At 45.0% G+C, this 25,061-nt stretch overlaps 1 long non-coding RNA gene across 2 annotated transcripts in view; it reads left to right on the top strand.

The window, feature by feature from the left end:
• Positions 1 to 383: 383 nt before the first annotated feature.
• Positions 384 to 25,061, top strand: part of LOC144135827 (uncharacterized) — a 42,056-nt gene continuing 17,378 nt past the window's right edge. Inside the window, exons 1-3 of one of the 2 annotated variants that reach the window (XR_013315557.1) lie at positions 384 to 504; positions 20,232 to 20,334; positions 22,844 to 22,930. This is a non-coding gene — a long non-coding RNA (uncharacterized LOC144135827). The remainder of the gene's footprint in view (positions 505 to 20,231; positions 20,335 to 22,843; positions 22,931 to 25,061) is intronic. The other variant, XR_013315558.1, reaches the window with a different exon arrangement.

Raw genomic sequence — 25,061 nt, 5'->3', positions numbered from 1 at the left:
ACTCGATCCTTCCCGTGCTACAAACAAACCGTTCGCAGTCGCTAGCTTCACCACTACCCTTGTGACTGCAGCAGTGAAGCCATCGTTACAAAGCTGGAGGAACGCTGTGAAGCAATACTGCGCTGATTCAGGAGCAACGGTTATTGTGGAGGTGATAAATAAGGCGAGGAAGAAAGTCTGCCGCTTGGCTCGTAAACTGACTTATCTAGCTATTTAAAAATAACGCAGGGCGAAATGAGCAGGGTATCTGGCAGCGCAGCACGGGCGGCACGCGAGAAACATTTAGTGATCCGTGAATGCGGTAGCGAAAGACCACAACGAAAGAGAGCAGGCTAACGCTGAAGTGCACAAAATGCTGCGCCCGCCCGCAAGCGCACGTAAGTGCTTTCCGTTTATATGGCTAAAAATCAAGCGAGAGGTAGGGATGCCTTGCAGCTGGCACTTGGGAAAAGTGTCATTCAGCCAGCGCAGTTGTCCGCGTGCCTTTGCTAGGCCGGGAAGCCAGTAAGTCCAACGATACCTTTCTAGTCGTAGAACACGCGAGGGTTAACCCTCGCACATTCCAATGTGGGCACAAAGCAGGAAATTACTGCTGGTATGCTGTGAGCACGAAACCACTTTTTGTACGAGTTCGGTTCTATGTTAAGAGTTAGCAAAAGCTTCAGTTTAGTTTGCTATCAGTTCTAGCAGTAAAATTTATCGTTCCTCGCTCTCTCACTCGTTTTGTTTTCTGGCTTTGTAGGAAAAGAAATCATCTCTGCCATGATATGAAACGCTGCGCAAGGAGAGAAGCGAGTCAGAGCGAGAGTATGTCTATGCTTACACAGAATGTATTTGCCTATGGCTGCAAACCATGTAAAGAATGGCGCAAGCTCATGAGTGATTCGTTTTCCGGAGAAGTCAGAATACTGAGTATTCTGTGTTTCATTATTTTTACGCAACAGGACCTTGTGAAAGCATTTAAAAGCGTCGATGTTCCAGCATTTTATGCATCAGTGAGCTGAAAGTGGCCTGTCTATTTATACATGTTTACTTCCTACAGCTCACTTTGATTCGTGCGCTGAAACCCCAGCAAAAAAAGGTCTGATCACTGAAAAGTAAACATTTTCTCACTCATTAGGCGGGCTATATCAAAACATCTGTATTCATGGCCACAGCGCAACGTTTTGATTAACACAGTATGGTTTCCAGTCAATATACGTGTATATGTGGCTATTAGAATGAGAGGCACTTAATACATTTACGTCCAAAAGCTGTACTGTGGTTTAGTGGAGGACGCTGCAGTGGAGGTGACTTGAAAAACACCAGTCACAAAAAACAATGAACAAGAGAAGGAGTGTACACGCCACAACGACTGGTAGTTGTGGCGTGTACACTCCTTCTCTTGTCCATTGCCTTTTGTGACTGTTTTTTTTTTCAAGTTACTATGAACCAACTGGCCCGCATTTCAACCCTTCTGCAGTGGAGGTATTGTGATTAGTTCGGACCTGCGACCTCGAGCTGAATAGAAGAACGCAACAACCGCCAAAGCCCCTGCTGCGGGTATCCGAAACATTAAAAAAGAACGAGAAATAATTTCGTACTCACGTGCTCAGCTGGGCCATGTTCAGCTGGGCCGTGGATAGCTGAGCACGTGTGATCTCTCGAGAGACACCACCCAGGCGTTGGGCAGCCATCGTATCGCCCCGACCCCCTTAATCCAGCGACTTGTACCTGGGACGTTAAAGTGTTCTATAACTTCTTGCTCTCGGCGTGTGGTGCAGGTTACGTTGCCTTGCTTTGCCTAAACAGTAACTTGAAACCCTGCGAAGATGTCAGCCGCAAATATTTCAATTCATATGGAAGATGCTTGCGTTAATCACAGGCAGTAATTTTTATTGCGTTAATAAGTGCCCATCATGTCCCTCGTGCCTCTAGTGCAAAAAGAGCGCTCGCTCACGCTGATCTAGAACTTACGTCCCAAATGAAGAAAATATTTTTGCATTCGAACAGATTGTTTCCTTGTCAGGAAAATACCACATCCATATCCTATTCGAAGTGTTTAGTTAAAAAACCACACCATGTGGCCTTTAACCTAAGCTTTAAAGAGGCAGACAAATAGTACAGGATTTTCAGAAAAAAGTACAAACGCGTACAGGATGCGTCATAAAACTAATTTCACTTACAATCTATGCATGGATAAAATATGCTAACGTAAACGTGCTGAATGAACACACATGAAATTACTATTGCACGAGAAGTCAGCAGTTGCTCCACCTAACCATCAATGTTTCTAGTACCCCATATTTGAGTAGCAGACTTTCTTATTTGGTTCAGGATAGAGACCATAATTAGTCACACTAAATTCGTGCAGCATTGAAGAATCCAGAGCTGAAGCGCCAGTTGGAGCGCCAGCTTTGCCTTCCCCAACGCTGCACGTTTATTACTTTTAATGCAGGAACGCATTTAACGGCTACTTTTTCACCTCTCTTTGTACGCAGCTCTTTGTCCATCCGCTCACACCACGAGGAAATGACTGTCTCCAACTGCGCCGCTACCACTGTGGTGTGCAGTGTGCAGACAGAAGGGTGTTGATAGAAACGCTGCCAAAAAAAGAAAGGCTGAAAAAAATAGGCGCGTCGCACCAACGACGTCCGCCCAAGCGATTGCTGCCGCATCAGATACCCCGCAATACCCCCCTGTCACCCTGTCATATGGCACGCAGGTGATAAAAGTCTATGAAACTAACACTTGCTCATGCACTAGTTAGTTCTTACGCATCGTAGTACAAGGAGGAAAGCAAATATTTGCATAAAAGACATCGTACTAGAGACAAAATATTAATGCACAATATCCTCACGAGACGGCCAAACACATGCTTCTTGAAAACGTCGCAGCTTTTTATGTTTGTACTGCGTTCTCTGATGCGTTCGAGAACGCATTTGTAGCCTGGCACGTACACTTGTCCGCGCTGATATGCGATTCTGGCGCCTGCATATCTTCGAGTGTGATGGTTTTGGTGTGTCTGGTGGGCTCATCGCATGCATAACATCCCTATAAAGGGGCTGAAGCATTGAACAGCACGCATGCATTTCTACCGCGGGGTAATTAATGTAGGCGTAGCACGGATTATTACACCAATTGCATCTCTTTGGATGCTGACAACATACGTGGAAGAGATTGTAGAAGCAGTGATACGTGCGCGAGATACGGAGAGAGAAAGAGAGAATACAAATAAAGAGGACTGAATGTGCGTCCTTATCCACATTGCCTTCTGTTGAGCACATATGCGGCAGTCCATACGGGCGGTTTTCAGGATTTGCTTACTTCAGGACCGGTGTAATGCGACAATTCATTTCATTCATTTCTGTTGCTGTTTTCTCGACCGCCCCTCGGAATGCATGACACCGGAGGTAACGCGGGTGCCGTTGCTTAAGCCAACGACGAAAGGTAAAAAGTATCACACTGGAACAGAACAGAAAATAGAGACTAAAATAGAAGCGAATTGCGAGCGAATTGCATGGACTGGCTCAAGTTTACATAACTTCTGCTTGAACCCGTTTATTCCTTCTTTCAAAACGTCTGAGCAGGGACTGTCACATTGCACGCAAAGCTACTAAGTAGAATGCAGCATATTTAAACTCATCAGGAGACATGAGGCACGCGTGAACTATGTACTATGAAAAGCAGTCGCGCATTTCGCTCAGGATACTCTAGAACGGCAGAATCCAGAGACCGACGAGTCAACCTTCGCGAGCAATATTCTCAGCCACTCAGTGCAAGTTTGCAGTCTGTTATATGGAGGAAATTAGCTCAAGCTCAAAGTAGAAGGGCTTTTAATAAAGGACGTGTTTCAAGAGGTCCCTGTAGACGCATAATATTAAATACAGACCTCTTCGTCCAAACGTAGTGTTCAGTGTACCAGCGTTTTGCCGTCGAGTGCGCTGATCTCGGTCTTATCACATAACTTAAACGTCCCAAGGTATGGCTTGGTTATCGCTTTTACTACAATGTCCGTAACTGTAGCACTTTGAATCAGTGAGCAGCTGTTTAAAGCAGTCGTTGAAGGATGGTCGGCCGGATAGCATGCCAGGCAGAACATCGCCATGTTGTTCACATTTTATTAGCTTAACATTTCAGCAGGATAAAGAGAAAGTTGTCGCGAGAGTGCTAGAACTATTATATAAGAACCCGAATATGGCACATGAATCTGCCTGGCAGCGAAGTCTGTGGGGCCAGCAGCAGCATTTCAATTGCATCACGAACATTCTGATATCGAGCGCTCTGAACGTCAGGCATGGAACAGACGGTCTGAGCCGAAAATTCTAAATGTGTGCCGTACTGTACAAGCGGGAAATCTACAAAAACAACTACAAGTGCGTTCGGCGATTCATTGAAAATAATCCTCAACCCACGATAACCGCTCCTGGACGCCTTTTGTGATTTTGTGCACCCTCAGAGTCATTTGCTATATAATGGCGATTCTTGAACCTTGGCGTCCTTTACTGCCTGAAGTTAAAGAATTTTTGCCGTGATAAAAGAAGTCACGCAAGTAGACATACAAGATAGATTTCAATAGTATTTCCAACATTCGGGAGTAGCTTGCCAGCACCAGCCGACATTCTGGAAAGCCATAAATGATAGTCACATCGTCAATTGCAGGCATATGTCCAGCAAAAGCTTGCATACTGTCAGGCCTCACTACCTTTTTCTTGCCTGTATTTTGGTCAAGCACTTGTAGGGGACAAACCCCAATGCTTGACCGCATTGCGAGGCCGGCCGCCACGAACCTCTCGCACCAGTAGGTCCGGTGCGCACAACGGCCTCAATTCTATAGTCTCCGCAGAAAACAATGCTCAGCTAATGTTGGTAAGAAAATTTCTCAGTCGCCACTGACCTACAGAAAGCCACATGAACAGTCCCGAATATCTGCGTGGACAACTGCAATGTTGTAGGTGCCTTACAGCCGGCTCGAAACACTGCTAATGCTGTAATCTCCGACTTAACTCGAAATTAAGCACCCTGTCATTCTCAGCAGTCCCCATCATTGACGGCGTGCCAAAAAGAGAGAGAAATGCATTCACTGTAAACACGCCTCGATTCTATGCGTCCTCGCCGAATTTGACGACCCTACCTCAAGTGAAGGTTAAATGAGCCCCATCTTTACTGCGGTACATTCAGCCCACCCCACGTGCTACCTCCGTAGTACAGTGCCGTCGTTATCGTCACACCAGGCAGCATATTAAGCATACCTGCCAGCGTGGCACTTTTCTCCTCTTTAATGACGCTCATCATTATCATCAGTAAAGTGCACTGCAGGACAAAGGGTAATTCAGTGATCTCCAATTACCACTGCCTAGCGCCACCCATCGCTGCACTGTGCCTGTCGAATTTCCTAACCTTTTCGCTCCACCTACCACTTTTCCACCCCACTAATACGCCCTTGCCATTGGTAACCCGCCCCCTTTTAAAAGTTCAGCAGATCAGCAGTGAAGTGTGCTACACACCACGTACCATTGCGCAAGTTCATTTCTTTCTCTAACTGTAAATTAATTTTGTCTGCAATTTAAATAAACTAGGAATTTTTTCTTACCCGCACTACTCTCTTTCAGCCTGCGTTGATTTTTTTTTTGTCGCTCGCAGCGTTCTCCTTAATTTCCGTGCAAACTTTTCCGTTATCATCTGAGATTGTGTCCAATACGTCAGGTTGCTGGCATAGTATATTGTTTATATACTTTTATGTTATTCTGATTGAATAATGCATTTGATTACGTCTCTCTTGAGTGACGTCGGAAAGCTCCGGTTCTCAGCTTGTGAATGCCCGCCAGATCCGTTCCGACGTATAGGGTATTTCACTTAAGGCTCATTACAATTTCAAAAAATAGGCTCTTTGAGTTAGAACAGCGGTTTTTTCGTCAGAACACTGCCAGCTGTGTAGTACATCAGAATACAGCTAAGATGTGCTAACTAGCAGGTTGGTTAACTAATAATGAATAGTTCACGTTTTAATTATTATTCTTAGGCTCCTTAATTATTCAGAGCCGTGTAGCCCACCATAAGTGATATTCATATCAGTTTTTAGAATTTCAAAACACAGTTACCCTCGGCGCTGTGGACCAAGAAATTTTGGCTATTTCGACGAGCTACGTGCACTGGAGAGGTTGCTTTGCTTGCAAGCTTCTGAAAAGCTCATGTATTTTGACGCAATGTAGCCAAAATTTGTTGGGCCACAGAGCCGAGGATAACCACCTTTTCAAAATACTAAAAATTGACATGGATATTGCTTACAGTGGGCTACATTGCTCTCAATAATTAAGGAGCCTAACAGTAGCAATTAAACGTTAACTATCAATATTAGTTAACCAGCCTTCTAGTTAGCTCGTCTTAGCTGTATTCTGATGTACTACACAGCTGACAATGTTGTGCCGAAAAAGCGCTCTTCTATCTCAAAAAGCCTATTTTTTTTAAATTGTGTAAAGTCATAGGTGAAACACCCTGTTGATTGGTATTGTTCTGTTAATTTCCTATTGCCTGATTTTGCCGTAACTACTTGATTCAAATAGATATACACGTTTGATAATTTCAAAACGTTTATATTTACAGTAAACTGTCTCTCCTCCTCAAGACTGCTGTTCGTATAGTACAGGACAAAATTTTACGGGACGAGGGTGCTGCGGTGTTGACTCGCTACAAAGACATCTTGTGTTTGTGTTTTTTTGTTTTGTTTTCCCAGCGGATAGAGCACGCATGCTCCCTCATGCTTGCAAGCTTCTCAGTGAATTGGTTTTTGGCTGACTGAGCAGAAGTATTTTTTTTGTGTGTGAGTTTACAAACCCAACATACTTCCCCTATTCAGATCCTGAACCACTTGCCAAAATGCACCCTCTCAAGTGCCTGACAGAGCAACGTCAGCTCTTGTGTTTGATTCCTCCGTACTTTAAATCAAAAAAATATTTTTGTTGACATGCAGTGGACTAACCGGACATATATTGTGTCCCACTATACAACACCGTTTCTGACGTACTATTTTCTCACTCCCCCTGTAAAAAAAAATGAGAAATTAGTCTCATAGATGATTTCTTTGAAAACTTTCTGCAGCATGCGCTTGTAAGCATCACATCTATCCTGTAAGAGTTGATCTACGCGACGGACCGAACCGGTGTTCTGGTCCATCGATTCGGTCATTGTGGAGATCCTCTCTGAACAGTTTTCAAAGCTCTCTAGGTACCTAATCTCAATGACTAAAGCCAAATAAAACATCTATACACTTCCACCGCAGCGTTGAACTAGTAGCGGTAATTTCTTGGGCACCCCAGGTGCAGTCATGCTTTTGAACACATATGAAAGCTGACGCCCCTCCAATTGCAAAAAGGCAAAAATTATAATCGACATGAATTGAAGAAATTTTCAAGTTATATTACCATATTAATTCAAATTTATGCAGACTTTCCTCATTCTTTTCCTAAGTCATTATTTACCGAACTATGGAGCACGCTTTGAATCGGATAGTGTTTTGACTCAGGATTGCTTTTTTATGAAGTATGGGTGCCATGAGACGGGGACTGCAAAGAAACATCACCATCACCATTATCTTCTTCATCATCATCATCATCAGCAGCAGCCAGGTTACGTACACTGCAGGACAGAGGCCTCTCCCAGTATAAGCCCTGTCCTGCACCAGCAGCTGGTCACCGTATCCCAGAAATTTTCGTTATTTCATTTTCGACCTTGTCTTTGCACTGAACTAGCTATGCTTTCCTCCACTTAAAATCTATTTCGCTACCCTAACAGACCATTCGTTTCTTACATCTCTCGCTCAAAACCGCATCCTCCAGCTCGCAATAATGTAGTGCTGCAGCTCGAGTTTGTACAGCCTGTTTATGAATGTACAGGTGGGGACATGCAGTACGTGAACGGAACACACTGTTGCATTCTAACACGCTTTGGGTGTTGCCTGATTGAAACTGGGAGGCACGAACGCGATCAGGCTGTCAGTGATCGTGGGGGCGCTTTCTAGTTGACACGCAATGTTGCCCCCTTTCTGTTAGGGAAGACGTGATTCCACATAGAAGAATGGTTAGTTGGGCGAGTTGGATGTAGTTCATTTGCAGCGCTTCTTTTGTCCCCTTTCTGTGTCCTTCGTCCGTTAGCGCTGAATTTTACCCGCCAAAATTTTACTTATAACCGCGTAATTTGCTCAATTCACTTTTACCCGCACCTGTTCGAAGATGTACGCGGTGCCCATCTTTTCTGGGCTGCGTTTCGATTTCGACTGTTGCAGGGAGGATATGACAGGCAGGCGTTCGTACAGGTATGACTTCGCGGGTGCCCACCTAGCTGGTTCTATGCTCCTGAGAAAGAGAGAGAGAGATAGAGCTCAGTTTTAGCGCAATATTAAGCGTCAAAGATGTCTTGGGTCATGGGGCAACCAAAGCCAGCTGGTCCGTCAGCCGGTCCGAGGCTAGGCAAGCCCGCCACATTGGGGTAGAAGGGTATGGGTATGGGAGTGGACTGAATGGCAAGGGGGCAGGAGAAAAGGCAATGTTCCAGATTAGCATAAGGTTCAGGACAATTCGGGCAAGCGCCGGAGTGTCAGATACGATAGACATGAGAACACGCAGGAGTAAGGAGCGTATTTAGGTGTATGCGTCGAAGAATGCGTAGATGAGTGGTGGCGGTGAGAGATTTGTACGGAACAGGAAGTGTACGAAGAATTTCTTAGATGTTGTTATTGTGAAGATTTATTTCTTGTTTGTAGTGGAGAGCAGTGTCCCACGTGGGTGGATAAGGCCTGGGACTATGCTGCTGTGATAAAGTGGGACGCTAAGCTTTTACCGTGGAGCTCGTAAGAGTGTGCTTGCGCAACGGAAGGCTGGGCTCTTTGGTTTCTCCTGTACCACTGCCGCGCAAACTGGGTCCGCTTGGAACCTGCGTGCACGATTTAAACTTGACTGCAATACAGCCGTCACCAAAAACATGTAAACAATTAGGCTGTCAACAAGGGACAAAATGGGCGCACTACGATGGCATCCAGCATGAGGTCGCAACTCATATTCAATAAAATGGATTAATGTAAGTGCGTAAAAGGCTACCTTTTGCTTCGTAGAAAAAATATTCTACTACGTAATAAGCCTCAAATGCAAATACTGAAACCTCTCGGAGTCATAGTACGCTTATACACACACAGACAGAAATATATGTACTTTTTATTTTGTAATCAGCGCTAATTATTTTTATGCAATATTTTATTTCAATATAACAATAACCGAGCTCGGATGATTCTTCTCCCGGACATGTTGGCCGCGTATTTTTGAATGTTGTTCTGACTGCGCTTACAACAAATGTTAAGCTACAGGTTGCCGAAGTTACTAAATGACCTTACTCAATGTAACATCGACGTGCTCACTTGTTCTGTAAGAAACCTGCTTGAATTATTCTTGTGCGCATGACTGTCTTCTGTAATAAGCTGTGTACGGCGTTTTCTTTTATTTTCTTTTTTACAGTTTGCATTGTATCTTTTAGGGTTTCTTGTTTTGCCTGTTTTAACTTTTACTCTATTCATTAGCCTTCTCTCCGCCCTGCTGCAGCCACTGCAACGGTACTTGGGGCCGGTCAAGCTGCCCCTGAGCAGCTTTTGCCCCTTGTATCCCCCACAACCATGTATCTCCTTGTTTATGAAAATAAACTCAAACTCAAACTATGGAAAGCCTGGAGACTTTCCATCATGCCGAGTTCCAGTCGAATTAGCAGACAGCAAAACGTTCTGTTCTCTTAGAAAACGACAAAAAAAAGGAGCTGAACGTAACAAAAGAGCTTGCCGAGTACTCGATGATTTCTTGGGCATCCGGGCTTTCGACGGCCAAAAGGCTGAAGGCAGCGTACCAGCGCTACTTGAACCGCTCTCAATGTCCACCGGCTCGTTGAAAGCCAACACCATGAACAATATTCGCAGAAATATGCAACCCGACACCGCATCATATCACATGAGTCCTGGAGACAAATAATGGCGTCTAAACGAGGCCAGATCCCACAACACCTTTTTTTTTTCTTCAAGTGCAGCGGTACGCAGGCAACTATGACTGCAGACAACAAAGCTGTTTTATTCGGCCGCCTCACGACTAGCGTTGCACGAAATGTACTGACGGCCGTGACGCACACATCTTGCTACGATGGGTAAAGTTCACTTAACCAATGCAGCCACCATCCTTATGACTCAAGATCAATACACCGACGGGGCTCTCCCCATTGTGTCTTTAGTAGTCCTCCGTAGGAATTGCGTGGTTAAAGACAGCGGATCCCTTTGCCAAACATCCGGGCAACAGTGTAAGTGTTCAGAGAGGTCAAAGAGCGAATCGAAGGCGGGGCTGTCCGTCGCATTGTATTGTGCATAAGCGGAGAGTAATCGTACCCGTAATTCGCATTAAATAAAGAACAGCGCAAGACGAGCAAGCGCAGTTTCCAGCTATCTATAGTGATGTTCCTTGCATGCCGTAACCAAAAAAAAAATCTCCTCATTTCCGGCCTTTTTTTCTATGAAGCTGGTTGACAATTAAAAAACATAGAAAAAGTGAGCAAATTTACACTCTTGAAATTCCCTGAAACTCCGCAGAGATTTTATTTTTGCCACGTTTCACTTCTCAAATTCCCTGAAAAGGAAAACTTTCCTTAATGGAGCATCACTGGCTGTCTCTGCCACGTGAAAACCTTGTGTAATACTCCAGTCGTACACAATCAATTTTTGTCTTTTTAGACTTTTCTGAAGACGTAGGACAAGCTTAATTGGAGATATAGGGGAGAGGCCTTTATTCTGTAATGGGCGTAGTCAGGCTGATGATGATAAAAGCGTAATGTGAAGACTGGAAATACTGACATTGGCACAAGAGCTCAAAGTGCGTTGTGTCGCAACAAAACAGTTTTGAAGTTTCTTGGCAGCTGTTTTAGTTTGCCACAATTTCAGCTTTTAGCAGTCTGTACCAGCCAATCCTGGTCATTGACACTGCAGTACGTTGAGGATAAAAGCCAAGAAAGGTCCTGACATCTAAAGCATTAGTGCACATGCTGAAAAGTTCCAAGGAACCGAATTTGACCTCAGTTGGTTTTACACGGCCTCTTTTACGGCATATTTGAGGGTCCCTCGTAAATGAATAAATACAAATGAAATTTAAGTGATATTGCAAGTCTACGACGTACTCACCAATTCTGGACAAAAGCATTTTTGAACAGGAGTTCATGAACGCAATTTTTTTTCGTACATTGTAAGATTTCACTATAACAATCAATATATCTGCAGATCTCCCGTCGGCAGGCTTGCATTCTTTTTTTGCTATTAATGTTTTTCCATTGTCAAAAGCGCTTCCTATTTGTTTTCTATGGTAGTCTTAACTGCCCGAAGCGAGCGACAGAAAAAAACTGTAAAAGAAAGATTTTGCTAAACATCGGAAGAATGGGCTACTAGCTTCAATATTTCCGATCAGTACCATACAATCTTCCAATATTCAAAATTTTAGCCCAACAATGTTGGACATGAAAAGAGAGCAATTAAGTTGAAGCGTTTCTATGATGGCCATGGTGCATGCTATTTCCCCGGGAAACTTCGGTTTGTAAACCTGGCCTCAAGCTGGTCAACATCGCTGTTTTTCCTCTACCCGCCGTTTCTCTCTCTCTCTCTCTCTTGCAAACTGCTTGTAACAATGCTAAAGAAAAAAAAAGGCTGATGGTAAGTGCTCACTAGCGATGATGGACATAAATGCAGAAAGCGCCACAGTTGCCAGCACTATCAAATTACGTCGATAATTTAGGAAAAGCGTCTTTTTAGGCAAGTCGTTCTCGCAATCGATACTTGTGACTGCATATTTCAGTTCACGTTAACGTAAACTAAATCAAGACCACCGCTTTTTTATTTTACATCACTCTTTGCAAATAGATACTCTTTAAGTCATCTTGGCCAGATACCGCAAGAGTTCCAACATGGGTTGAAAGTTCAGATTTGCGGGCATAATTTGAGCATTAAGTTTTCAAGCGCTGACCAGAATGAACAGCCTATTCAGTGGAATACGCGCAATCTAGTATTCGCTTTTTTTTAGACTACGCTCTGCCTATGCAGCTATTGGAGCAGCACCGGGTGCGAGGTGTAATAAAGAGTGCTGTGCAGAACATTGTAACAGCTCCCGCTGATGTAGCATGAAGGATTTGGTCTCTACAGTCCACATGCAGTGAGCTTCTGGAAAAAAACAATGCAGCTTTTTTTTTTCTACCTTTGAAATGTTGAAGCCTCAAGAAAGAGGCGAATCAATGCGAGATAAGATTATTTCTGTCCTCACTTGCCTATTTGCTGCGGCACTGTTCAGCTCGTGACGAAAAGTTCGGCTGCAGTGGGGTCTCCGACCTAAAATATCGTTTTCAACAATCAGTAATTATCCTTGTCAGCTTATGGTTTCATATCTCCTTCGTAAAACTGCATAAGTAGATTGCCGCTTTTGCCCATAGCTTAACTTCATCATCACGCTCATTCACTTAGCGTCTCATTGGCAAAATAAGCCGGAGGTGATTCTTTCAGTGAGTAAACATGGTACGTTGTTTTCTGCATCCCCATCTCGGCAACGAACGCAAGCATCACCAGTGTGAAAAAGCATGCAGGATATGCACAGGGTCGTCCACTATTAGAGTGAAGTGCAATGTTTTTAGAGAAATCATCCAAGGTGGAGTAGATTTGTAATAAGGGAGTAATTACTCGCGTGCGTCCACCCAAGCGCAGCCATACGGCTACAAAGGAAAGCTGTACTGCTTTCACACAAACTTCGTAGTTAAAGAAAAATCCGTCTTGGTACAGAGCTCCAACCCGGGACCACCGCTTGTCCGGGGCAGTAGCTCTACCATTTAAGCTGATCAGGGAGGCTAACAGATGGCAGGGCGACAGCGAATTGGTCAATAATTCACCCAAGCAGTACCATACGGCTAAAGGAAAGCTGTACAGCATTCATACAGAGTGAGTACTGAAGCACGCGGAGTTAGAGCCCAACTGCGCAGTGCGTCGCACAGGAGTTGCTGTAGACGTTTTTGCGCACGCGCAAAAAGCGCGGGAACCATGACAGCTCCTCCCGCTACCTGTGCCTGCTGGTTAGTTCGCAAGTATGCAACATACAGCGCACTCCTGCTCACTCAATCGCAGTAGACGACTGTGTGCTTAACCTGATGGAGGCGTACAGAAGGAGAAAAATTTATTCCGTGCAGAAGTGCAGTGCACTTACGTGTCACTTAGGCAGCATCGCGGGCGTTGGCTTTATTAAGGAACAACCGACGCGGAAGTGGCACTAGACGGGCGGGAAAGTTTGGACATTAAGTTGCGCGACGAGGAGCAGGTGCTATCTACGACGTATCTCATAAACTACAATACATTTTAGGGTGAACCGTGGGAAACCATCTTCACAGGGAAGACTGTCTTTGGCGCTAAATGCAAGCATAAAGAACTTCCGATAGGGTTCATTTTCTTCCTTTTTACAGTCAAGCTCCTAAAAGCGTAGACAAATAAAAAGCGCTGTGAGATGCCAATGAATGTCGTATGAGTTAAAATTAATAATTAGGCCTGCCTGTAGCTTCGCTGTAAGCCAGATGTCTTCATCCTTTCTTCACGAAAGGACGTCATGACGTCATTATGACGTCATCGCCGCTTTCGCTGCCTGCACACGGTCTGTCTTCGCTGCCACTTTCTCTCTGGCTCTTGGTAAAGCCGTCAGCGCTCTGTCCTCGCCTAGTCTCCACTGCCAGTAAACGCTGGTACAGTATCTTACGCAGCTGCGGACTAACGCAGTTTAATTTGAGGATACTCGCTCAGCAACATTTCAAGCCATGGCGGCTATTCCTTCGGGCATTTCCCCACCATGCGGCAGGCAAAGTTCTTGCACGCCTTTTTACATCAAACCTCTATCGTCAGAAGACAGCTTTTTGTTGCGCTGTCACCTTGTTCGAGGAATTTCTCTCCCTCTAGTCAAAGCACGTTTCTTGAAACTGATCATTTCGACGGCAGATGAGGTCATTCGGCGCGAGACAGAAACACACCAAAAGGCGACTGCCTTTCTCTCGCAAAGGAAACAAATCGGTGGAGCCCGTCTGAGTTCCCAGTGGTTCTTTCGCCGAACGACCCACGTGTAGCCCAATGCAAGATAGTTTGATACCTGAGACGTAGTGGACAAGATGCAGTTGACTTTCAGGCCACCGCGGTGGCTCAGTGGTTATGGCGCTCGGCTGCTGGCCCGAAAGACGCGGGTTCGATTCTGGCCGCGGCGATCGAATTTCGATGGAGGCGAAATTCCAGAGGCCCGTGTACTGTGCGATGTCAGGGCACAGTAATTTTTCTATACAAATATACCTTAGGAGTGCTGTTGCGTGGATATTTGCAAGGTAACACGATAGAAGAGCCGCTAAGCGTCGTTACGTGATTTTTCTGCTGCCAGCAATGAAGAGCGAGCGTGGGAACAGAAAGTCTTATCGCTGTAGTGGAATGCTTGCAGGACCATGACCGCGCAGCTCTTATCAGGTCCCTAGCGTATATTTCTAAAATAGTGATTTGGCTGCACTAGACGGGCCTGTGTAAATGCGAGGCGTTATTTGTTAATAAACATCTCTGACCACACATGACTAACGGGCACATTTCAAACGCGAATAGTTTTGTGCATGACTGTCTCTGCGATGAAAGGCCTTCACGGCATGCGTGTATGGTTATGTGGGGCTTTGATGTCCACGGGAAGGGGTATGGGGTGGTGCGATGATTTCATTCGAATTGCATTTCAGTCAGTCAGTCAGTCAGTCAGACGGGCGGGTAAGAATAATTGAATAGAATCGAGCGAAAATAATTGTGTAATAGCAGTCTTACTTACATTCATTATGCAGGGCGTTTCACCTAAGACCTAAGACACAATTTTTAAAATCGGCTTTTTGAATTAGAAGAGCATTCTCAGCGGTGTTTTACATCAGAATACAGCTGAGACCTGCTAACTAGCAGCCTGGTTAACGGATATTGAATAATTAACTTTTTGAGTATTACTGTTAGGTTCCTTAATTATTGAGAGGCGTGTAGCCCACCGTAATTAATATCCATATCAATTTTAGAATTTCAAAAACACAGTTACCCTCGGTGCTGTAGCCCAACAAATTTTGGCTACATCGCGCCAAAATACATGCGCTTTCGAGAAGGTTGCAGGCAAATCAACCTCTCCAGTTCGCGTAACTCGTAGAAATAGCCAAAATTTATTGGGCCACAGCGCCGAGAGTAACTGCGTTTTCGTAATTCTAAAAACTGATAAGGATATTAATTACGGTGGGCAACACGCGTCTCAATAATTAAGGAGCCTAACAGTGATAGTTAAAAAGATAACTAATCAATATTAGTTAACCATCCTGCTAGTTAGCAGGTCTCAGTTGTATTCTGATGTATAACACGGCTGGCAATGCTATGCCGAAAAAGGCGCTCTTCTAACTCAAGAAGCCTATTTTCAAAAATTGTGTAAAATCTTAGGTGAAACACTGTGAATGCCTTCCGTCCACTGATTACGAGAGCACATGACGCGGCCAATTGCTCCCAGAAAACATTGCGCGGAAAAGGCGAACTCGTTGTTCACCCTTTTCCACCTGTACACATGATTACATATCTATATGCATATCTAGAGTAGCACGTGGTTAATAAAGTTTTTGAGCACGGAGAAACGCAAAAGAGCGCTACTTGATCACTTAACACTCAATCAAGCGACAGTGGCTGGCACAAATTTATAGCTCGTTTTCTGCTCAAGCAGCATCACAATCGCCGGATCTTGCTAACCTGCAGTGCTAAGCGCAGAAAATTGCTTCTCTAGTTTTGTAATTCGCTTACCCAAGAGTATTCATCCTCGATGTCGCTGATTTTAATTCTCTCCAAAGCCCGCGTCGACCGTCTACCGCTCCGGCTTCGCGCCGGCCATATTCAAACAGCAGACAGGAAATTCTTCATAGTCTCTCTTTAGGCCCCCGATAAACGAAAGACTTGCTCACCCGAGGTTGATACCACCAAAGAACAAGTGCGAATTTATTGTGAAATTTCAAAACAAGCGCAATTCTACCCAGGCTGCTCATAGAAGGAGCCTTCCGTAACGCCTCCATACTGGATTGCTTGAGGCGCCCCCTTTTGGTCGGGAAGGCTGCCCATACGGCCGAATTGATCTTTTTAATGAAGCACCCAAGGATGGTGCGGTGCCGTTCAAGCTTGTACCTGTCTTCCCAGAGCGATGTTTTCATTCAAAATCATGCCCCCCCAGGGGGAACACAGGCAGTCGTCGGACCAACGATTCCCGGAAACGTAGATAAAGCCAGGAACGCGAAATAACCTTGGTGTACACAAAAACAGTTATAAAGCTAACTTAATGTCTGTGACCTTGCGCGATGCATAAAGTAGCTGGAAGAGGCACTACACTTCATACAGTGAACTTCCTCATTCCTTTTTTGTTTCACTAATCGATACGAGTGTTGCGAATTTGAACAGTAGATTGACTCTTTGAATATAACGTGAAGACTTCAGTTCTGTAGGGCCGTATTGGGGACTAGCAAAACGAGGCTCCATGCGGGCTATGAGGGACGCCGTACTGGAGCCCTACGGATCAATTTCGACCACCTGGGGCTCCTTAAAGAAGCCCTGAAGCACTTTTCAAAAAAGGTGTGGCATACATTCGATGTTGAAGGAGACTGCTTCGTGAATCCTTTCTAGCGAGATTTTTTTTAATGCGCTTGATAGGACTGTAATTATCAGAAATCGAAATTAAACCTTCGCATCTTTCTTTCTCCTGCCGTGATTCCTAGCATGCTCAAAGCTAGGGGCGTCTCCGCTGGCTGCACCCACTGAAACGTCCTCGCTTACGTCATTACGTCGTCGCATATTTTTCAACTTTTTTTAGACATATCTCTCAAGACAGCTAATTGTAGTCATAGTGCGCGGAATGGCCATGCTGCCTACACTAAGCGTCCGCGCTTTGTCTTTTCGTTAGTTTAGATTCGTTCGTTGTAGCTGCTGCGTGACGTTCGCTCGACGCCGGAAAGTATCTTACGGATAGCTATTTTTAAACTTATACACGGAGACACGATACTCGAAGACGGGGGCGAGTTTTAAGAAGTCGAACGAGCCAGCCAACTTTAGATTTAGAGCTTGATTCTGCGTTCTCTTCTGTGTGTTCAGGTGTAATATTTAGCTCAGTTGCTCACAGCAACGCGATCTGACGAGAGGTCGAGCCTATTTACGATGTCTAAAAAGTGTCGCAGGGTCTCTTTAACGTTCGCTGACAACGCACTGCACATGGATGTTTTTGCATCTCACCTCCATCGAAAAGTGGTCACCGCGCGGCATGGATTCGATCCCGAGACGCCACGCGGGTCCGCCAAACGCCAAAGACACTGAGCCACGGCAATGGGTAAAAAGTTTGCTGTTTTTTCGGGCGCATCCAAGGGCCCCATGGCTAGCGCCGACAGCTGCTAGCGGCTCACTTTGGCTAATTTTGTCCGACAAGGGTGCACAAACAATCACGCGATCACATGATCCTGTTAGGTGGTCACTCTGCTTTCATGTCGGAGCGAAAGAATTACGGAAGGCACACAAGACTGTTTACGTGCTTTGATTGCGAAAGCATTGTCTCATCGTGAGTTGGTTGCGAGGTTCAATAAAAATTCCTTCCTCTCTAATGACGCACCTATTCATTAGAGGGAAGCCGCCGCGGTAGCTCAGTGGTTATGGTGCTCGGCTGGTGGCCCGAAAGACGCGGGTCCGATCCCGGCCGCGGTGGTCGAATTACGATGGATGCGAAATGCTAGAGGCCCGTGTACTGTGAGCATTAAAGAACCACATGGGGTCTAAATTATCCAGAACCCTCCACTAAGGCGTCCCTCATAGTCTGAGTCACTTTGGGACGTTAAACCCTATAAAACCAATCATTAGCATACAGTCGTAAGGAAACGCATACAATATGTTCACCTTTATTCGCCAGAAAGTAACGCGGTTTGGCGGCCTGTGGGTTGCATGCTCTCTTCGTAATCTGGAGGTCGTTAGTTCAACTGCCCGCACTTTTGGAGGACGTTTTATCGTGTTTTTTTTTTTTACTTTGCTGTAGACTTCACCATCTTATGGTCAAATAGCAAGCAGCGGTGGCTTCAGTAGTGTTGATTTTAGACTGCGTACAAAGAAATCTAGGAATACCATGCCCAATGCGTTATGCAGTCCAGTGAATGTGCTCAATTCTAGGGCCCCCTAGCGAGCGAGCTGGCTATTGTGCTCGAAGCAAAAGAACAGCAGCGCCACGCCGATAAGGCCCACGATGTCGATGCTCGTTGAAACGCGAAACACCACCACCTGTAGACCTGCACTTCCTGACTTTAACTTTATCACGAGCCAAACATTTGCCAATAATCCTGGCCTTGGGTATATATTTGCCTATGTCCTAAAGGAAGACAAGAACGTTGGTTCACGAAACAAGATGGCGCCATTGTTCCGGTTACATTGCAACGTTCCGTTCGTGCTGCGTCCCCACAGCATCCGTAGTTTGATCGGAGTGAATCAGCATTTCGAGACTACCTTACTATGCAAACCAGTAAGGCAGTGATAACTGGCCTGTCCACCGGTTCTCAGCGTCTGGTTCATTGGAGGACGCCGAGGAAGGTAGAGTACCTTAACCTTGCCAGCACAGGTTAGTGGATTGGGCTTAAACTCGGGTAAATTCATGGAGCTTCATACAAACTATGCCAAGTGTAGTAGCCTAACCGTGTCCTTTGCGGGAGACGCTAATACGTCAAATCATGTGTGTGCCTCCAGCCACCTGTAGCGTTTGTCCGGACTCAGCCACGCACCGCATTTGCAGCATAATCCTCGGAAGTAAGGAATATATTTGAACAAAAATGAACGCCTCCAGGCCGCCCTTCTGGCATCTCGGAAACCCCGGCAGCCTTGTATTCATTCGAGATTCGGCAAACGCGTCGAACCGCCACCGCTTGTTCGAGTCTCAAACGCCGGGACCCTTCCTTGTGCCGGCTATACGCTGCCGAACCAATCGATTTTTTTGTGTGTGTCTGTCTCGCGAGAAATCATCCAACAGTTGCTCCTACTTGAGATGCAGGCAGATAGCAGCCGCACGCATGTGCGCGCACGAGAAAACAGGGAGCTAACGCCACCCAAATAATCTGCAGGGTACGGCAAGAAGCCTCGGAATGTCGAAACCTTTTCTACCCCAGAAAATTTACGTTTTAACTGGCCGGTCTATTTGTCACGGCATGCTTCTTTATCGCGTATGCAACTGGGCACTTTATTCATGTGGTTTAACCATTTAATATAAGAAACTGTCAGCTTCAGCTTAATGACTTTGCAAGTTTAGTTTTGTTTTCCTGGCTACATCCGCTCCACAAAATGAGCTGCAGCAAACAATTTCCGTGCGATTCATATTCTTGAATGCAATGAAACTTAAATCGCGGGACCTCAACTAAGCTGCGTTAACTATGGTGTCCAGCAGCGCGAGTGCAGGAATGATGGTAGCTCATCTGGTTTACTATTGCTGCGACCCATGAGTCCGTAGGTACTAGTCCAGCTTTCTCGGGCAAAAATTTGTAAAATTGTAAGACACTGTTATATAAATATCGAAGGTAATGGTCCATTATTCGGATATGTAGCAAAATCTTTCTTTTAAGGTGTTTCGATCGATCGCATCGAACAGTTTAAGACTGCCATAGGAAATCAATGAGGAACGCTTTGGAAGATAGTAAAAACGTGAATAGAAAAAAAAATACAAGACTGCCGTCGGATGATCTGCGGATATATTGATTTTTATAGTGAAATATTACATTATATGAAAAAAATTTCGTTCATAAACGGCTCCCCGCTCAAAAGTGCTGTCGTCTAGAATTGCTTAGTAAGCATTTTGTTCCTGCTTAATGTTGGATCTTTTTCGTCGAGCTCACCCGCCGTGCCTAACGATAATAATATCTAGAGTTTTGGAGTTACACGTCACGTTCATTTTCATAAGCATCGACCTCCAAATATTCCCGGCAAATAAAAAACTCATTCCTTGAAGAAGGCTAGCACAGTCTGCGTCAACAACACAGCCAGCCAACCCCCCGACCAATCCATAAGCAGCGGCGACATGAAGCACCCGCCCCTTGTATAATATATTCCTGTCTTTAACCTCTCATCTTTTACCCTTTTGTTTCCATGCACACTCAATACAAAAAACCTAACTCTACGAACCAAAATTTTTCAGAGAGCAATGACTGAGCAAGGACAGAAGAGAGGAGTCAACCCTTTAGGACGACGTCAAAGCAGACCTTAAGGGAAGATCGGCACCTGGCAGAACAGCCACAAAGGTCAGGAGCGAAAGGGCAAATTTCATAATTTTTTTGCGTTGTCGGAGGACAGTTTATTGCGTTGTCAGAGGTCGCGACAGTTAGCAAAAGATTGTAGTTATATTCGCTTTTCTTCGTACGAGGAAAATTTTGCAACGCGTACAAAAAGTGCGCTCATATACATCCAGCAAAGCTCATGTGGCGTCTTTTACGCTTCATTAGCCTGTGCTTGCTCCTGAATTTGCGTAACGAATGCTAATCCTGGCCAAACAAAAAAAATGTAATGCGAAAGCACCCTGGACTTGGGGTTCCACTGCTGTCACAAGGAGAACAGGAACGATGCGCAACACAAACCCTAGATGCAGCGAGTGCATCCTTCCAGGCACAATTTATTATTTCTATTCAAAACGAATATTTTTCCGCCTAAATAGTATGCCGAGACCTCAAGAGAGTGAATCCGTTAGTTTTCTAACGGAACACCCCAATTGTTAATTTTTGCACGCATGTACAGAATATATTATAAACTGCCAAAAGATTGAGAAACTGATATTAAAACGCCAGCGTTTATGCATTTAATGTCCTAGGTATAGTAAAATCATTTTGGGTTTCGAATATGCACATGATGCGAAAAGTTCAGAAAAAAAAAACTGACATCAGTACTCGTGACCAGATCTGTCAGCAAGAAATTGAGGCAGGACGTGGTACCAAGCTTACTTTTCTGGTGTAATATTATTTTCTGCGTTCCCTAGTTGGCATCGAAAAGCATTCTGTTTGCAAGATGAAGAACGCTAAACTGCCTTGAAACGAAGAAATAAATATTAGTCGAGCACACTCCGAGAAATAGCTGCAAGTTCGAAATGTACACAGTTGTGCACAAAGCGCCTTAAAGGGTCAAGGTCCACTAATAGATCAAATTTCTGTGCTACTGTTTAAAAAAAAACATATACTGTCGATAGAACTGAAACGAGGCCTGGGGATCACGGCGAACCACTTTGAGGACCAGTGAGCGAGCGAGCTACACCGGTCGGAGTGCGCCCACACAGTAAGCGCTCACGGAGTGAGCCACACAACGCTCTTCCTCGAAAGAATAGGAACTTACCAGCCTGTCGTAATACTTGGCCATCACATCCTGTAAGGACGCATTCAACTTTTCAAACTTTCTAACATGACAAATAAGGCGCTCCGGTTTTCGCTGCGTTCTTCAGTAAATGCATCGGTAAATGGGGCATCCACAACTCCACTAAAGGGACAGCACATTTCATTAATGTTTATCTGCGCTTATCCGTCCGCGCCGAGTATAAAAATATCTTATCCTGTTTGCACTTACTTACCTATGGGCCGGCACTTGGAGACTAACGAAAAGGCTTCAAATTAAACTGAGGAGAATGCAGCGAGCGATGAAAAGGGTGACAGGGGTAACGTTAGAAAGCAGACAAACAGCAGCGTGGAACAGCGAATACACACAAGTTATTGATATCTTAACGGGCATCGAGAAGAGAATATGGCCGAACGTATAATACGGAAAACAGATAACCTATGGTCTGTCAGAGTAAGAGTATCGTAACTTCCCGCGTACAATGTGAGGACCTATACATGCTTAAAATTGAACTTTGCTACGCGGACCATCTACCGGGGTGGACTATTATTTTTGTCTTCAGAACGGCCCATCATAACATGCCACGTCGAAAATGATTCTCACTATCACGGTACTTTTATTACCGTCAAACTTTCGCCATTATTTCTTCGCCATTGAGTCGCTGGCTTTTTACGCGTGCGTACTGGCACTTACTAGCATCTTGATTTCGAAGAGTACGGCTCGCTCGACTTGTGCTTGAAATTAAAATAACGCACACTGGTGACCATAGGCGCCTGTCTCTCATAACGAATGTGCTGCAGGTAGGAAGATAGTGAACTATGTGCGTGTAGGAAAACGGTTCGCGATGCCTCCGAAAAGAAGGAAGTTCATCGTACTGTTGTCCCCTTCTCGGGACCAACGCAATTAGCATGTTCCTACAGATGAGCAATGCGGAATATTTTCCAGGTGCGGATGATCTAGTAAAAAAAACAATTCTCGCGCCGAAACGTGTCCTGCGGTCCATACACCGAATGCGGACAATAGTCCGGAAATTATGATATATCCAAAGAGAAGAAAAACGTAGCCGGAGGTAGTGGAAAGTCGAGTGGGGAGATGAGATTAGGGTATTTGGTGGGATAGGGTGCGCACAGCTGGCACAGGACAGGGCGAACTGAAGATTAATGGGAGATGCCTTTGTTCTGGCAGGGAATAACGTTTCTATGACGACGGAATGTATCGACATATCAAAACATCCACCGCAGTTGGTGCAAAGAAGGGTAGGCCCTTTACACAGAGCTTTCAGCGCGATAAAATACCGCAGTGCCAGCGTAACATGCAGCGGTGTGGCTAAGAGAGTACGTATGCCATAAAAACTGGGGTTCCGTGGCCCTTGGTCTAACAAACGTTCGGTGGGCAACTCTGCAACAGCTGCGTATGGTCCTTTCTTTGCTACAGGTAGTGCGTTCCAGTTGTGGACTGTGGCCGCAGTTACTTTTCTTGCAAATTTTTGTCTTGCCCTCAGAACGAAGTGGTCATCAAAGGGTAAGTGTTACTTCATTAGCCATTCTCTCTTGCTACACAAAAAAAAAAAGAAAATGTGCTTGCCTTCTCATTGATCACAACAAGGAACGTCATGCTTTCCTCTCGTGATTACTTAGCAAACAGGACTGGGTGCTAGACATTTCGAAGGGATTTCTCGTACGATAATTTTACAAAATTATTTCAGATAAGACCTTCACCTCTGGAGTGAAGTGATATGCAACAAACACTGAAAAAAAGTTAATAAAATCATCATTATTCACAGTTCTATGAAATTAAAATTAATTCTTGCAGTCTGTGTCTACCTAGCCAACTAATGCAGTTGCTCGAATGCAGCCTACGTTGTTGTTGCTAAAGATTTTAAAAGTTAGTCTTGAACCGCCATAGAAAGAGTATGAATTAAACCACAGATGTACGCGGCCACATAGTGCACAGGCGAGGAGTCAAGCCAGTTTCCCCTGCAGTGATTAGTCACCATCGTCTCACAACAGTTATACCGCACTAATAACAAGCACTAGGCAATCGTGCCGGATAAAAAGCCCTGGAGGCCAGTAGTCCGCGTTTCTGCCCATGCCCAAGGGCGGCCTCGTTATCCAAGTTTACGCCAAGTTCAGCCACAAAAGGCGCTACGTTCGGAGTCCCAAATGCCTCACTGCCAAACTAAACCTCAAATAGCGTGTCAACTTTGCAAATAAAAAGAAGTCTAGGCGGGAAACTAACTTTAATTGCGGTGCGACGCAACAACTAGTTCCGGATGTGCTCACTAATCGTGGAGGGTCACACGTCTTCGCTTTTTGCGTGATAACGCCTTGATACCGATTAAGTGAAACCAAAGCTTTTGTTGCGAGGCCTTCCATGGGCTGCACTAGCCCGTCATATCTGAAACAGCGCAAGGACGGGACACAGTGAGGAGACACCACAGGCGCTCCTCACTGTGTCCCGTCCTTGCGCTGTTTCAAATATGATCGGCAACCAACAAGCCCAATTCACAGCACTTGTGCTGCGCTAGCAGTATGGTTAGCCATAGAGCTTAATAGTATTACGCAACAGTGCATCAAGAGGTAGAGAACTGCCGTCTGTAATTACTTGTTTACACGCCTCACACCTGACAGTCGATTGCGGCCTAGTAGTTTACAGTTAGTTTACCTTCCCGTTAAGAGAAGCCTGCAAAAGGTACTCGCATCAGGCAACCTACCAGGCCCCTGATTAGAGCTCAGTATTGTAAGTGAAGCAATAAAAGAAACCTGGGGCGTGTACACAGAAAAAAATTTCGAGCCCACATTTTGTTACGCCCTTAATTATACGATGCCTCGTTCGTCCGTCCATCAGTCCATCGGGCGTGCCCACATGAAATTCGAGAGATAAAGTCGAGCGCAAGATTTCCGTCCGTAGTTTCGCATTCCAACCAGTTGCATTCCTCAGGGAAGCATGCAATAGCTACGTCAACTGAAACGCGAACAAGACAATTGAAATGTGAACCGCAAAACGAGATCTCAGTTGTGGGAGTCAAAATACTAGCGCAAATGATATTCATTTCGAACGCGCGACTATCTCTTTTTGTGAATGATAATAGACGCCTCCTATTTTTACTCTCCAGCAGCTAGTATCTTTTTGGTTTATGTTCGCGTACCATTTGTTCGGATCGCGCTTCGTTTGACGCTGATTGTGCATGCACCAACACAGACACGCACCCACTGACTTGTGCATTTGAATTTTTCATCTCTTCTTGTTGGAATTTTGCTCGTTGGAATGTTCATCTCTTCTTGTTGGAATGTTGCTTTGTGAGGAATTCTACTTAGAACAAATGTGTGATAACTGCTCATACGTAAAATTATGACGCTGCGCCACAATTTTGTTCATGGAAGCATCGAGTAACTTCAATACAGAGCAGTTTCCTACAAAAAGCATTCATCAGCATGTAATTTGCGATTCCACAAAATTAAGCAGCTCGCCAATATGGTTTATGGTTTATGAGGGTTTAACGTCCTAAAGCGACTTAGGCTATGAGGGACGCCGTAGTGAAGGGCTCCGAAAATTTCGACCACCTGGGGTTCTTTAACGTGCACTGACATCGCACTGTACATGGGCCTCTGGAATTTCGCCTCCATCGAAATTCGACCGCCGTAGCCGGGAT

Source organism: Amblyomma americanum, chromosome 1 (assembly GCF_052857255.1).
Source record: "Amblyomma americanum isolate KBUSLIRL-KWMA chromosome 1, ASM5285725v1, whole genome shotgun sequence".
Classification (NCBI taxonomy): Eukaryota; Metazoa; Arthropoda; class Arachnida; order Ixodida; family Ixodidae; genus Amblyomma; species Amblyomma americanum.
The sequence above is the reverse complement of the archived record's forward strand: the minus strand, read 5'-3'. Positions and strand labels throughout refer to the sequence as shown.